This window comes from Chelonoidis abingdonii, chromosome 1 (assembly GCF_003597395.2).
Source record: "Chelonoidis abingdonii isolate Lonesome George chromosome 1, CheloAbing_2.0, whole genome shotgun sequence".
Lineage (NCBI taxonomy): Eukaryota > Metazoa > Chordata > Testudines > Testudinidae > Chelonoidis > Chelonoidis abingdonii.
In genome coordinates this window covers 107,587,776-107,604,674 of record NC_133769.1, presented here as the reverse complement: position 1 = coordinate 107,604,674, position 16,899 = coordinate 107,587,776, and the positions used below count along the sequence as shown (strand labels likewise).

Below are 16,899 nucleotides of genomic sequence, written 5' to 3'. Positions count from 1 at the left end.
GATTTACATGGGTAAAGGATCAGGTCCAGTGTCAACTTATGTGGGCCTACCACAAGCACATATAAACCCTCTTCCAAGTCTGAAAAAAAAGCTCTTTCATGCCTGTCAATTCTCATCCTTCTCACACACGGAGACAGAATTTACAAAATGAGCATAACTTGCTCACTGTTATTTCAATGTGAAGGTAAATAAATGCAAAACATCTGTTTTTCATCTAAGTCTCTTCCCTCTCTCTGTAGCAGATATGCTAGTCTCCTCACAGTCTCAGAAACTAGTTTAACACAGAACTAAGATGGCAAATAGTACTCTTTAATGTAGATGTTACTACTAACAATGATGAATCCAAGCAAAATCTACACTTTAGAATTCTGAGACAATAAAATCTCAATTCATATTATGAATACATTTTTTGAGAAAGAAGAGGGTTAACTGTGCAAATACCTCATCACTTATATCAGTTAAACCATAAGGACCTATGTAAGTGTCACCTTACAAAAACAAAGATTTATGAATCCCATGTCAACTTCACTAGCTGCTTTGAACTGCTAAAAGCAATGAAGAAGTTAACTGCAAGACTAGGCACTGGGACAAGTTTGGGAAACTTTTTCTTTTTTTTTTTCCTCTGCATAATGGTGGTACAAATAAGTATAATATATGCCTCAATAAAAGAGAATGAAAAAATGTATTATTTAACCAGCTAAATAGGGGCATCATTACTCCAAGCATATATGTTGTAACTTAAAATGCACTAAATCACATTCTGTGTATTCTGGATTATATTCTATAATTAAAGAACTAGTCACAGTACTGTATAACTGCAGCAATACCACATTTTAAGATAAATATCATGTTTCTCACTCCTGACATACCCCTTTTTCTATGAAGAAGGCAGCCACATTCTGTTATTTGTATCACAGTAATGCCTAAGGAATCTAAGACTGGGGTCCCACAGTGCCATATGAACAACTAGGAAGAAAGTCTCTACCCTAAAGCTATTGTATCAGTAATCCAAATATGTCTTTCGCTCATGTTCTATCTACACAGGGCTTTGAACAAAGCTGAGCCACCAAGAGAAGCTCAGTCAAAAATTGTCTATAACCAAACTCTGCCATAATGAAGTTCAACAACCATGTTCCAACCAAACTGTGGGCTGCAATATTTAAACCTGGTTATAACTATACTTAAACAGCACTGGGCTTTTCAACTCATAGATGGAGCTTGACGCCAACAAGCCAACTTTCACATATTGCTGCTACCAGTATGTTGTCGATTTTGAACAATTTGACTTATCTACCCATTTTACTGGCAGCACTAATGCCTACTGTGGTGGATTTACAGCAGGCAAACCCAATTTTGCTTAATTGCAAGTGCCACTCTGGCATCAGTAGTAAGTTTTGCAATACGATAGCATCCTCTCTCTATTTTATAATTGGATCACAAACAATAGCTATAATTAAAGTACTATCACCCCAGTTCTGATAGCTCAAAATTTTCTGTCTTTTTATGCTCGGTGTCTGCCCAAGGGCTAATTATTCTGGAAACTTTACTCAAATACAATTCAGCCATTTTGAAGTACGAGAAGAGTGACAAAAATACACTCTTACCATTAAAATATATGTGCCTGTTTCTGAACAGCTCTAGTGCTTAAATGGTTGAGGAGTAGCGAGCTGAAATGTGCAAGGAGACAGCTCTCACTGATAAGCAGTGCCTTTGAGTGATTTTGTGAAGATCTGTTGTGACTTGAACAGTGACTGAAAAGCACATTTCACGCAGGTGAAGTATATTTTGCACTAATTTTTAGCCAGTTTTACAAGTATTCTAAATAGAATCCAACAATAGCCATCAAATCAAAATAGCAATGAAAAACACAAAAAGTTTACTCAAACTTCCACCACTTTGTTGCAGTTTTTCAATCAGCTCTAGTTCTAAACGAATGAAAACTCAGGACCTGTCTACAGAGCCCCGCCTTCTGGACTATGGGGATCTGAATAGCCGTGGACACCGAAGTGTCCCCCCGTGTGGATAATGCAGCCGCAAACTAAGCGGTTCCTAGTTCACCTTAATGTAATCCTGTTTGAAAAGGACTACATTTAAAGGTACCTATTTCGCATTAACATAGTCCTCTTCAAACAAGATTACATTAATGCGAACCAGGAACCTTTTAGTTCATGCCTGCAGTGTCCATGCAAGGGAATTACAGCACAACACTTCAGTGCCCACCACTATCCACACCTCTATAGTCCATACAAAGAGGCAGTGTATACAAATTCTTAGTCATGCATAAATAGGTGGCTAAATGCATTGCACAGTGAATTCATTCCCAAGGTGTTCAGCATAATCAAAGGGGGAGGAGTTATAGCTGCAAGTCCAGCCACATCTTTGGCATTTCCTGACTTTTCAGTGCTGTTCAACTTTAAAATTCCTAAATGTGGTTTATTCTAATGGAATTTTATCTAAGATTAATTCCTCCATTAAACAGAAGAATTAATTCTGTTCATCTTATAAACTGATAATTATTGACATAGACAAGCTTATAAAACTCAGGTATATAACCACCATTTGTGGGAGATTTCTTATCTGTTATTAGATGTGCACATTGGATTTGGGGTTTCTAACTGCACATCACATGCAAACAAGTACATGTTTTAGTTTATTTTTAGATATGATTTTATCACCAGGAGTTGCAAAGGACAATGTAACATATACATTGCACAGTCACTAGTCAGTTTCAGAACACAGGAAAATCTGCGGTAAGATACCACTGTAAATGAACGCGCAATGAAATAACAGTGCCCCCAACGTGGGCTTTCATCCTCTTAGCATCCATTTTACAAAAGGCATACTTACCCTCCACAAACATTCTCTGCTTGATAAAATCTGGATAAATTCCCTAAGAAATCCTCCCAATAGATATCTAGGTACAGTTGAGAAATTGCTAGAGGACTGAGATCTTTAAGATCTAAAGGGTATTTTAATGTTGCATTTGCAGGCCAGTGTTCCCTATGAGTCTATTTGATTTTGACAATACCCCAAATTTGCAGCTGTCATTTTCAAAAGCTTGTGTTTATTTCTTTTTTGATTGTGTTGATCTGATATATAGTTAAGAGTGCTTAGTGTATCTGTGCACATGCAAATCATTCTAGGCAGTTCAGCCCATTTGTTAGGAAAAAATTAAGTTGCATATTATTTTCAGAACAAAAATATTAAAAGTAATAAAAGCAGGCCATTCAAAATACTGATGATATTCCTGAGCAGCAGGATGTTGGAAATACTGAATTCAGTTCTCCAGGATGCAGGGGAGAAGATCTCAATATCCCTATTGTGGTAAGAGTTGGCCATTCAAAAATGGCATTAACAGAGCTCTAAACAGAACACCAATCAGCCTGCCCTGATTAAAAAAAAGGGATAATGATAAGTCATCTGAAGAGGGAGGGGATGGAGATTATACAAGCAAAGAAACCAAGGCTTCTGAGAAAGTACAGATTGTACCCAGTCTCTCACTGCCCAGGCCTGCTGAGACCATTCAGCACTGAAAGGCCCCTTTCTTGACATTTAAAAATCACACACTATTTCTGAAATGGACCAAAAGAAGAATGGCATTTTTCAGTAAAGACATTTAGTATATTAGTTCCCTGTGTTCTCCTGCAAACAAAATTGTACATGCTACTTCATTATAAAGCTGCTTCAATTTTCAAAAGTCTCTAGAGTATTTTATCTTGAAATATTAAACTGCAATACAAATTGCTTTCATGATGCAGAAGTGCTAATCAAACTGGAGCTACAGTCAACAAATGCTAATCACATTGAAAATCTAAATCCTGGCATGTGTAGGGTTGGATTTTTTTTAAACTGTAAACCTTTCACAAGCTCAGGAGTTAACAAGAATCACACCCCACCCAGATATCACACTGTCAGCAATATCAAATCATCATCATACATCTTTTCCTTTGCGTTATCTTGGTATCAGAATAGAAATTTCAGAGCAAAGTGAAACTGCTTACAAAACAGACAGTGTCTAACAAGGTTCTGAGACCAGGGTTCTATTCCCTAACTGTTCACTGACCTGCTGTTTCACCTTGGTCAAGACACTTCATTCCTTTGTACCTCAGTCACCCTTCCCTCCCTTCCCCTTTCTTGTCTACTTACAGTAGTACACTGTAAGCTCTTGGAACAAGAATGTCCCTGGCTATACTGGAAAAGAGGTGTATTTTTAACATATTAGCTGTTTTGATACGTGTGTAGACTAGGCAATTGTGGTTTTAACATGCTACCTGATCAAGGTGAACCCTACCCGAGACTTATTTACACTAGGCTCCTGAACACATGTTAACTAAGGTTAAAAAAAATTCTTTAGTGAACACAAGGTGTACGCGTTTGTAGAGTGCTTAGTACAACAACAGCACAAGACTCTCAGCTAAGACCTGCAGGCAATACTGAAACACACACAACAAGAATAATTGCCGCTATCCTTGAATATAAAAGTTTTCTGCTTAGCATATTAAAAACATATAGCCTTACATACAAACCAGTAGCTGAATGAAGAATGTAAAATTAAGCTGCCTGAATCCACTTTCCAAAAGAGAAGTCAGCTAACTGACTTGAGAGGGTTTTTACATATATGACCAAATTCAGCCTTAACTTATACTTTCAGTGAGGTGATCTTAATAGGTTGTACAGATGAAACATAATTTGGCCCTGTAAAGAGCTTAGTAAAATATTAAAAATAAGGGTAAATATGACCATATTTCCCCAGGGGAGTAGTGCCCCAGAACTAGTTATTTAGCAATTCCACAAATCCCTGTATTGTGATTAGCTGAAGGGGATCCAATCTGCATTACACACAAATCTCTGTATTCTGAATATACCAAATACATCAAAATTCCACATTCAGTTCCCCACAGCAAATATGGCTCTCTCAGTAGAGAGCAACAGGAAGGCAAGAACATTGCAGGGGAAGACAGTGGGAGCTGCGTAAGGGAAAAGCAGCACTTGAGAGAGTGATAAATTCAAGACATCAAAACAGAGCACCCATGGGTGGAAGTACAACAAGGGGTGAAGCAGGAACACTGGACAGGAGTGGCACAGGAGAAGTACTGGTTGATGCTGGGCTAGGGAGAGCCTATGAGCAAGGGCACTTAGGGGCACTGAACTGGTGTGCAGTAAACTTCTGAAGAAGACAAGGTTGTATGGAAGCAGTAGCACCGTGGTTCAAGTGCTGTAGATGGGTACAGCACTGGGATACTGAAGAGGGTTCTGTGAGGTGCTGCAGAGACATTGGAGCAAGTGCTGCGTACCGTGGAGTAGCCAGTGTACTGGGCATGGGGGAATATAGGGAGGACAGGCAAGTAGTACTCAGAGGGCAGGGAAAGAACTAGAGATGGGTATTTTGGAAACACAAGTTATAGGAGGGGATGTGTGGATGCTTCTGCGTAGGCACAGGGTCCTGCAGGGGGAAGCCAGCACACTGGGGTGGGTGCTGTGGAAGCAAAGGGCATGACAGTGGAAACAGGGCACTGTATTATGGTAAATGTCAGAAGGTGAGGCTGGTGGGCTCTGCAGTAGCATCACAGCTTGATAGTGAGGGGGAAAAAGGGTACTGCAGGGGGGAAGTAATTCACATACTTAAGGCGAGTGCTAAAAGGGAGAAGCAAGAGGGAAGGCTGGGGAGGCAAAGGGCACAGTGGTGCTTCAGGGCATATGCACAGAGTGCGTTCTGTCAGGGTGCTCAGGAGGGAAGTGGGGACTGCTACAGGGGCACAGCGCGCTGCAGAGGGAAGGAGGCAGGGACTCAGGGGAGCAGTGCTGCAGGGCACATGCACAAGATGGGTATATCAGGCAGGAGCACCACAAATGGGGCTGGCTGGGCACATGCAGACAAGGGGGCGGGAAGCAAGGCACCTGCATGGAGTGTGTGCTGCAGGGGTGGCAGGGAAACAAGTAAGACGCACGGAGGGGGGTGCTGCGGGGGGGAGGGAGCCGGGGGAACGTGGCACAAGTGGGTGCGCAGGGGAGGGGGCTGGGAAGCGGTAAGACGTGGGGAGGGGTGCTAAGCTGAGAGGGAGGGAACCAGGGGAGCATGGCACACTCGGAGTAGGTGCTGTGGGGCGAGAAGGAGCAGGGCACACATACAGGGTGGGTGCTACAGGGGGAGGGTGCTGCGGGAGAAGGGGGAGCATGGCACATTCGGAGTGGGTGCTGCGGGGGAAGGGGGGCTGGGAAAGCGGTAAGACATGTGCGGGGGGTGTGCTGTGAAGCTGAGAGGGAAGGAACCAGGGAAGCATGGTACACTCGGAGTGGGTGCTGCGGGGCAAGAGGAAGCAGGGCACACACATGGGGTGAGTGCTACGGGGGGAGGGTGCTGCAGGAGAAGGGGGAGCATGGCACACATGGAATGGGTGCTGCGAGGGAAGTGGGAGCAGGACGCAAGTGTGGGGTGGGTGCTGCGGGGGGGCTGGGGAAGCGGTAAGACATGGGGGGGGGGTGCTGTGAAGCTGAGAGGGAGGGAACCAGGAAAGCATGGTACACTCGGAGTGGGTGCTGCAGAGCGAGGGGGAGCAGGACGCACGCATGGGGTGGGTGCTGCAGAGGGTTGGAGGAGCGGGTAAGACGTGGGGGTGTGCTGTGGAGCAGAGAGGGAGGGGATCAGGGGAGCAGGAGGAGTGCACGGGGTGGGTGCTGCGGGGGGAAGGGGAGCAGGATGCACGCATGGGGTGGGTGCTGCAGAGGGTTGGAGGAGCGGGTAAGACGTGGGGGTGTGCTGTGGAGCAGAGAGGGAGGGGAGCAGGATGAACGCATGGGGTGGGTACTGCGGGGGAAGGGGGAGCATGGCACACTTGGAGTGGGTGCTGTGGGGGAAGGGAGAACAGGGTGCACATGCGGGGTGGGTGCTGTGGGGGGAGGGGGAGCATGGCACGCCCGTGGGTGGGTGGGTGGGTGCTGCAGGGGTCGGGGAAGTGGGTAAGACATGGGGGTGTGCTGTGGAGCGGAGAGGGAGGGGATCGGGGAAGCAGGACACGCGCGCGGGGTGGATGCTGCAGGAGAAGGAGGAGCATGGCACACTGGGAGTGGGTGCGGCGGGGAGAGAGGGAGCAGAATGCGAGCGAGGTGGGGTGGATGCTGCAGGGGGAGCGGAAGCAGGACGCGCGGGGGGGTGGGCGCTGCAGGGGGGAGGGAAGTCAGGACAGAGCGGTGGGGGTGGGTGTTGCGGGGGGAGCACAGCGCGCGGGGGGGTGGGTGCTGTCAGGTGAGGAAGCGCAGGACACGATCGGCGGGGTGGTGCTGCGGGGGGGAAAGCCGCGCGGGGGGGGCAGGACGCGCGCGTGAGATGGGGTGCTGTGGTGGGAGGGGGAGCACGGGGAGGGGAGGGGAGCGGGAGCGGGCCGGCCGTTACTGACCTCTTCCGAACTGCAGGCGGAGACGAGGACGAGGACCAGGCCCCCGAGGCAGAGGGGGCCATACTGTGAGACAGGCAGGTGTAGGTCTGTCTCTGCAGGAGCTTCAGCCACATGACCCGCCGGCCACCATCACCCTGCGCCGCTCCGCTCACCGCGCTGCCATGCGCCGGGGCGGGGGGCCGGGTCCCAGCAGCTGGTCACCGCCGCCACCGCCTGCTGCTCCGCCTCTAGCCCGGCTCATCCCCCTTGGAGCTTCCGGGCAGCGCGCGGCTGCTATGCGCGACTGGGCGGCGCCACCTAGCGGGGCCGGTGGACGCGGCCTGGTCCGGCTCAGCGCCGCGGCAGCCTGCGCTTGGGCAGGCCCTGCGGGGGCCGGTCGGCTCCGGTACCGAGCTGAGTGGTGCAGCCACACGGGGCCGGCCCAAGCCCACCATGCGCCCACGCAGGCGGGCTCCCATGGGCCACGTGCCAGGGGGGCCCCCACAGACACAACCCCCGTATGTTGGCTCCGAGAGCCCCGGCTCCGAGAGTCACGAGACTTGGTCTCCCTTTCCACAGAGTTCTTCGGCCTTGTGATTGTCACGCGTCTTCTTCCTCCCTCCCCCCCTCCCCGGGTCATTTGTAAAATTATCCTGAATTGGTTATTGGCACGGGGGGGGGGTCTCATTTGTGATTTTCAAAGGCATGGGGGTGTCAATACTGAGTCACTCCCAGTGATACCAATTGCACCTTTGCAGTGGAAAGCAGGGGCGCTGGAACAATTTGTATAGTGCGGGTGGTGAGAGCCATTGAACGAACTGTAAACCCTAGCTAGGATGGAAACCACTTCAAGCCAACAGGGTGCCACAGCACCCCTAATTCCAGCACCTGTGACGTGCAGTGGGGTGGGGGTTCACTAACCAAATGAAAAGTCCATCCTGAGGCAAGCAGCCTGGTCCTGGGCACAGTAAAATATACAATGCCAGGAAAGACACCTGGAGCTCGCTGTGTCTGCAGTATTGTGGTGACAGCACTTTCCTTCTATACTTAAATGTCTGAGAGAGAAATTGTGTGACTTAGATCTCAGTCATATGGATCTATTGAACTGTAGCAGTCACATTTCATCACTCATTGTTATGGGGAAAAGGTGGTGCCCCTCTTTAATATTACCCCACCCCATTAACTCATGTTGCCCTCTCCTAGCCTGTAATTCCTCAATTCCTCTTTATTCCCCTTTTAAAATATTGCCAAACATAGTACCTTTCTCCAGCCCCCTAAGACCTCATCAGTTCTAAGTTCTCAAAGATAATGGCTAACAGTTTCAAGATTAAGGAAGCATCTGAACTAAATACCCTAGGAAGAATTTCATCAGGCTCTATGGACTTGAATACTGTACATCTAATTTGTCTAAATATTCTTTAACCTGTTCTTTTCCTGTTTTGGCTTGTGTTTCTTCCCCATTATTTAATAATAATTGTGCTGAGTATTCCTCACATGGCTAGCGGGGAAAGGGGCATGGCTAGAGAACCACCTTTGATTATTCAAATGGAAAATTCAAAAATCTAAACTTAATCATTAGTAGTATTTAGTTTTTACATGGATTTTTTTTCCAGGACTGATAATAGCTCCAATCCTCTGAGATCCTGCATGCCCCAACTGTTTAATACCTCACAAACTTATTCATGCAGCTATATAAGGAGTCTACTGTAAGGACTACTTATGTGAATAAAGGTTTGCAGGGTGAACCCTAAGTTTACTTAGATGAAAATAAATTAGTAGTTTTCATTTTTGTTTTTACTGTGTGCTAATGCATGAGAACCAGAAAATGACGATGTGGTAAAATTTGAGCTGTAAACAGTGCAGGGGCATGATTAAATACAAACAACCTATTTTCAGTAATATTTAAGAAAAAATGAAAACAATTATATTAATAGTGGGTGAACTCAAGATTTGCTCCTAACGGTTTCATCCTATAAAGTGTTGGGTGTCTCCTGAGAGGAGGGTGCTAATGGCTCTCAGAAAACAGTGGGAGTATTCAGCCTCTCACAGGAAGCACCTACCACTTTGTAGGATCAGGCCCTAAACCATGTCAGACTCAGTAGTAACACAGTGATCTGTCATTTGATAGCACCATAATCTATCAGATATAATAATTGTCTACATTAGTTATTTTCTATAGAACAGAATTAAAGTCACTGTCACAAGACCAGAGTTCCCTGCTTTGAAAATACATACTTACCTTTGCCTCACGATTTATTGAGACCTTAACATTTGAGAAAACAATTTCACTGACTTTCTCTCTTAAATAGAAATTGAATATAACAGAAATAATGCCAGTTTATGATAGATGGTACTGGTCTGCAGAGACATTCAGTGTAATGGAGTACCTTTAAATCCACAAGTAGTATTTACAGTCTCCAGTGTATGTAAATTGTTAATGTACATATGCTAATGTGAAGCGAGTGGGAATTTCAAATCAGGCTGAGCATGGCAGAAAACTGCTGCTGGGTCCTTGGGTGCTGTCAAATACTAACTTTTATATCTCGTGGGTCCAACTCTTGAGTTCCTAGATGGATATTTAATAGATATTTGTGCCTTCTCGTGGTTTTGAAAATTTTGGTCATAGTGCATAGAAACTGTGCTTATCTGATTAACAACTCAGTGTTCCAATATCTAAGCACAGAATGAGAAAAGCTACTTTAATATAACTTAAACAGCAACCAATTCTCTCTCCCTATCCCTGAGATTTTTGTATCAATTCAGGTGCCGGAGAGGATATTGTTCTATTCCAGTAAGCCACAGAGGATTGCTGAAAAAGTTTTCTGTGGCTCTAAAGGAGAGGGAGAAGACAGCGGCATTTAGAAACAGTTGTGATTGGAAACTATACAATCAGAGCAATAAAGATTTGAAAATCCCACTTGTGGAGCATCCAGAGTTGGTGTTCAGACCTCGTCAGCTTAGACACTCAATATTGACAGCAGATTTTCAAAGAACAATCCCTACACATTCCCCAACCTGAAAATTCCCCTTATTTTCTGAGCACCCAAAACTGGCCAAACAAATTTTCTGCAGAGTACTGGCCCAAAGAAAATTCCCCTGTAAGTATCTTGCCCGAGGACATAGAAGAAGTCAGTGTCAGAACTCCTCAGCAGCAAGGACCAACAAAAGGTGAGGGGTGGTTGAATGGACTGTTGGGGGATAACTAATCAGCCCAAGGGTAGTTTAAAGATAAGGTAGTCATGTTTCTTATGGATTTATAAGTGTGGAGTTGATGAAAGATGCAAATCCAAGTGCAAACCCATAGAGTTATTGAGAAATAACCTATAATCATTATGTAAATCACTATACTCAGACTGGTCATTCAGACTACAGGAATCTCTATAAACAATTAACCACAGAAATGTTGATCAAGTAGTGGTGCAGCATCGCTGTATTCTGATTAGCTAAGACAATTTTGTTTCACTAATTGCAACAATGCTATCTTCTACCCCTAAGTGTCACTCCACACTCAGTTTCCCTGAAGAAGAGCTCTGTGTAAGCTTGAAAACTTGTCTCTCTCACCAACAGAAGTTGGTCCAGCAACAGATATTGCCTCACTCACCTTGTCTTTCACATATTCTGGGACCAACACTGCATATCTCCTGTACTCTATGATTCCCCTTCTGAACCCAGGCAGCATGGAGAAGGAAGTTGTCTGATTTGAAAGCAGAGGGCACATGAGGTGGACTTGGAGGCAGGTGGAGTAAATGAAATAAGAAGCCCAGGGTGGGAGGATAGGGGGCTTAAAGCAGGGATTAGGAGCTAGGGTGAGGAGGAAGCCAGATGCAGAGACTGGCAGTGAGAAACAATGGAATGGGAAGAAGATGAGAGGAGAGATGCAGAGACTGGCAGTGAGAAACAATGGAATGGGAAGAAGATGAGAGGAGAGAGAGAGATCTAATGAGCCAGAAGTGAGAGGAGAATGGGCACTTGTGGGGTCAAGAGACAAGTTTAGTCTGCCCTTTTGTAAAGATGAGTCATCTTTGATCTGGAGTTTCTAGAAGCATGTAGTTAGCACACAGCAGGTCTCTCTCCCCTGGGCATATCTTCAAAAGGTTGGCTTTTGAGGGGGAGAATTTGCATTCCCCTCTCATCAAGGTATTTCCTATGTCTACACTAAAAAATTAAGTTGACTTACCTACAGCCACTGCAGTAATTAAATCAACTATTCATGTCCACACTTCCTCCTTCTGCCAGTGAAGCGCATCCTCACCAGGAGCACTTGCACCAACTGAAGTGGGGCATTGTGGGGCAGTGACAGCCATGAGCCCCACCACTGTGGGGCTGACAGCTTGGGCTAGGGCTGTCAAAGGCAGCAACAGGCAATGTAAGCAACATAGGGCTTGGCTACACTGGAGAGTTGCAGCGCTGTAACCCCATCACCAGCGCTGCAACTCACTCTGTGTCCACACTTGCAAAGCACAGCCAGCGCTGCAATTCCCTGGCTGCAGCGCTGGCTGTACACCTGGTCTGCTGGGGATGTAGCGATTCCAGCGCTGGTGATGCAGCGCTGCTCATCAAGTGTGGCCACAAAAGCGCTGTTATTGGCCTCCAGGGTATTAAGAGGTATCCCAGAATTCCTGTCCACAACAAACAGGAAGAATGGCTGAACTGCGAGCTCCCCGGACCTACTTATCTAAACAAACACAGCTGCTCTTTGCTCCAGTGAGCGAGCGAGCGGAGGCAGGGGAATTGCTTTGGAATGTTCACAGCTGTTTGCTTGAGGAGAGAGGGGGGGGGGCAGTCCGTGTTAAGCAGCTGCTATGTGGTCTGAGGCTATTTAGGAGTGCATAACTGCATTTATGAATAAGAGAGAGGTGGGAAGGGTCAAACTTTTTAATGATTGAAGGTAGATGCTGTGTATCTTCCAGTCCTTAGAACTTGCAAGGCAGGAGCTGAGAACAGTGTCAGCTCCAAAAATCCACTCTCTCTGTTCCCCCTCCCTGTCACACTCCACCCCACCCGCCTCTTTTGAAAAGCACGTTGCAGCCACTTGAACGCTGGGATAGCTGCCCACAATGCACCACTCCCAACAGCCCTGCAAATGCTGCAAATGTGGCCACACTCCAGTGCTGGTAGCTGTCAGTGTGGCCACACTGCAGCGCTTTCCCTACACAGCTGTATGAAGACAGCTGTAACTCCCAGCGCTGTACAGCTGTAAGTGTAGCCATAATAGTTTCTTCACTGTGTCAACCTAACTACACCAACCTAAGCACTACACCTCTCACAGAGGTGGAGTTATTAAGTCGGCATAGCGGGCAAGTTAAATCACTGGGAGAAACATTGTAGTGTAGATGCTTATGGAGTTAGGTTGACATAAGGGTCTGTGGTGTAGACCAGGCCCAAGGAAATCCACTTCACGTCTATTGTTCCAAGGAGACCTGTGGATTTACTCATACCTTCCAGAGATTGCATTAATCTTGTCTTCCTGATAAAGAAGTCCTAATAATACATAAACATTTGCATTTCTAATATAATGTACTCCAAACATATTAAATTTAATTCAGTAAGAGTTAACAATTCAACAAAGTAAATTCAGGATATTGTCAGTCTGTCATCTATGTACTCTGGAAATTCAAGTTTTAAATGTATCCAGTTGGGCACCTAAAATTAACAGATACTTTTGATCTTAATCTCTCTGTGCCTTAGTTTCCCATCTGTAAAACGGGGGTAGTACCATCCCTCACTTCAGAAGGCTGTTGTGAAAATAAATTAAATATCTGTGAAGCACTCAGATACTATAGTGATAAGCATAAAAAAGGACGTGGGGGTGGAATCAATTATTCTCTCTTCAGAGCAGAATTTGAATAGTGTGCAGTAAATAAGGCCTTGGGCCACACATTGAACAACACTGCTCACTTAATGAGCAGATATTGTTTTATCCTCATTGTTTGATGTGTGGCCCAGGGCCTTATTTACTGCATGCCACCCCCTCCACTCCCAGAAGATTATTAAAGTTAAAATGGGGAGTTTGGGCATGTTAGGGGACTTTATAGAGAAAGGCAGGTTGGCTCTTCTTTCATCTCCTTTTCACAGTTTGGTCAGTATGAAGGGTAACATCAGAATGGAGCTAAAAAAGCAAAACTAAGCACAAAACCCAGATAAAGCAAACAAAAAATGGACAATATAAAATAATCCAATAAGGAAACTATGGCCACAGATGGACTGTAAAAGAAACCTTATTGAGGGCGCAGGAACAAACTATCCCGATGTGCAGAAAGAATAGCAAACCAGCTTGGCTTAACAGAGAAATCTTCGGTGAGCTTAAATACAAAAAGGAATCTTAAAAGAAGTGGAAACTTGGACAGATGACTAGGGAGAAGTATAAAAATATTGCTAGAGCATGCAGGGATGTAATCAGGAAGGCCATAGTATATTTGGAGTTCCAGCTAGCAAGGGATGTGAAGGGTAACAAGAAGGGTTTCTACAGATATGTTAGCAACAAGAAGAAGGTCAGGGAAAGTGTGGGACCTTTACTGAATGGGGGAGGCAACCTAGTGACAGATGATGTAGAAAAAGCTGAAGTACTCAATGCTTTTTTTACCATGGTCTTCATAGACGAGGTCAGCTCCCAGACTGCTGCACTGGGCGGCAAAATATGGGGAGGAGGTGAGCAGCCCTCAGTGGTGAAAGAACAGGTTAATGACTATTTTGAAAAGCTGGACATGCATAAGTCCATGAGACCAGATGCAATGCATCCGAGGGTGCTGAGGGAGTTGGTTGATGTGATTGCAGAGCCATTGGCAATTATCTTTAAAAACTCATGGTGATTGGGAGAGGTCTTTTGGAAAAAGACAAAGTGACCATCTTTTAAAGAGTGAAGAAGGAGAATCTGAGGAACTACAGACCAGTCACCTCAGTCCCCAGAAAAATCATGGTGCAGGTCCTCAAGAAATCCATTTTGAAGCACTTGGAGGAGAGGAAGGTGATCAGGAACAGTTAACATGGATTCACTAAGGGCAAGTCATGCCTGACCAACCTGGCTGCCTTCTATGGTGAGATAACTGGCTCTGTGGATATGAGGAAAGCAGTGGACATGATATACCTTGACTTTAGCAAAGCTTTTGATATGGTTTCCCACTGTATTCTTGCCAGCAAGTTAAAGAAGTATGGATTGGCTGAATGGACTATAAGGTGGATAGAAAGCTGGCTAGATCATCGGTCTCAACGGATAGTGATCAACGGCTTGATGTCTAGTTGGTATCCGGTATCAAGCAGAGTGCCCCAGGTCCTGGATCTGGTTTTGTTCAACATCTTCATTAATGATCTGGATGACAGGATGGATTGCATCCTCAGCAAGTTCATGGATTACACTAAATTGGGGGGAGAGGTAGATACACTGGAAGGTAGGAATTGGGTCCAGAGTGACCTAGACAAATTGGTGGATCGGGCCAAAAGAAACTGGATGAGGTTCAGCAAGGACAAGTGTAGAGTCCTGCAGTTAAGATGGAAGAATCCCATGCACTGCCAGAGGCTGGGGACCCACTGGCTAAGTGGCAGTTCTGCAGAAAAGGACCTGAGGATTACAATGAATGAGACGCTGGGTATGAGTCAACAGTGTGCCCTTGTTGCCAAGAAGGCTAACGGCATAATGGGCTGCATTAGTAAGAGCATTGCCAGCAGACTGAGGGAAGTATTACTAGCTTTGTCTGTTACTTTGGGGTATGCTCATTTATTAGGGTTATCTTCTCGGGGCGGGGTGGGGTCTGTATTTCTATCACGGTACTGCTTGTGTCACTTGTGTTCTTATACGGAGCTCTACTTTTCCCTACTGCAAGTTCTCTCCCAATGCAGCTATCCTGCAGAACCTAGGTTCCCCAGGCCTGGGTTCTTCCAGCCCCTGAATCAGATGAACATACACATGTATATTAACAGAGCGCGTCTGAGAGGACCGAGTTAATCAGCACTCCCAAGCTAACTACTTATATGTCCCTGGACTCAGTAGGCTGGGTCGAACAACACCTCCAAGCTGTCACCCTTATATGGGCACCGCACTGGAATAGAGTACGCTTCAGCAGGCTAGGTCAAGCAGCACTTTCAAGCTGCCACCCTTATATGTCCCAGGTTCAGCCCGTCCCTATCCCCACTTTCACATTATAACTGTTCTGGTAGTAACCCACTTGATGAGCAAACCCCACAGGAGTTTTGTGCACTGCAGGGATCATTTAGCTTAGGTACGAGGAGTGATGCTGCAGAGCACATGAGAAAACCAAAAAACACCCACTAGGGGGAGAGAGAGCGAGAGAGAAGCAACCAGCTTAATCATGAAAGTTATTTATTGCCAGGTAATAACCATAGGGGAGCCAACCAAACAAAACAGTTATAATATTAAATATAATGTAAATTTGAGTATAAAAGTCAGGTTTAGAAAACTATAGCTCATCACACAAGTCAGGGTCAAAAGGTTATACCTAGAAAGAGAGAGAACTGGGTTCTCACCACTCTGTGAAGCTTGAATCAATCAGGGGTTCCAGGTGGTGGCGGTAGCTGAGGGTCCGGGGTGCTGGAGACAGGCAGAATCCCCAGCACCACCAGTCAGGAGAAGATGAAGTCCCAATGGAACCGATGCAGATTTTGGATCCAGGCATCAGAACACTTACTTGAGCATGGGTAGGGATTTTTTGTAGAGAAATAACAATGGTTCAAGGGAGAACACTAGATTTGTTAATGTGTAAACTGATGGCTCAAGGGAGTATACCAAAGTTGTTTTCTTCAGACTGGACAATGGAAGGTGATTATTCCTGACTATGGGCGGTGTTTCTTGGAGGGAGCTCACAATACAATTAGGGAGCTTCACTATTTTGGATACCAATAAAGGATTTATTACTAGAATTGGTCTGATAACTACTGAGCTGGGTGTGTACATGCATGGGTTATCATAGAATCATAGAAGATTAGGGTTGGAAGAGACCTCAGGAGGTCATCTAGTCAAACCCCCTGCTCAGTAGAATAGAGGGGAATAACCACTTCCCTTGATCTGCTGGCAATGCTCCTACTAATGCATTAACATCTGGAGCAGAGATCCCCATCATGCAGTGCTTCCCTGCTTTTCTGGTCCCAGAGTTCTGTGCGGTTCTTGCCTTGGAATCTCTGTTCTCCATTCTGTATGCTAATAGAGATGCCTCCTTGTCCCATCTTCGATGCAAATGAGGCTAAGGGAGTTTCCTTAATCCTGTCACCCTTATCCCAGTGGTTTAGGTGTGTCTCTCACTGCCTTTTCATTGCTTTTTGTAAGTCTTTCTTCTGATCAGTTTTGGTTCAAGCAGAGGCTGGGGGATGGAAGATCTTTTGTGAGTTACATAGGCTGGGTACTATGCCCTGGTTCCCCAAGAACACAGAGCTGCTAGATTATAGAAATCATTATTCCCCTCTATTCTGTACTGGTGAGGCCACATCTGGAGTATTGTATTCAGTGTTGGGCCCCCCACTACAGAAAGGGTGTGGACAATTGGAGAGAGTCCAGTGAAAGGCAATGAAAATGATAGGG

The 16,899-nt window shown here is 45.6% G+C and overlaps 1 protein-coding gene across 1 annotated transcript in view; it reads right to left on the bottom strand.

Moving 5' to 3' along the window:
• GNPTAB (N-acetylglucosamine-1-phosphate transferase subunits alpha and beta) overlaps positions 1–7,640 on the bottom strand; it is a 57,681-nt gene extending 50,041 nt beyond the window's left edge. The window contains exon 1 of the mRNA XM_032781935.2: positions 7,395–7,640. The gene's annotated coding sequence lies outside the window, so the exon portion shown is untranslated. The remainder of the gene's footprint in view (positions 1–7,394) is intronic.
• Between the last annotated feature and the right edge of the window lie 9,259 nt (positions 7,641–16,899).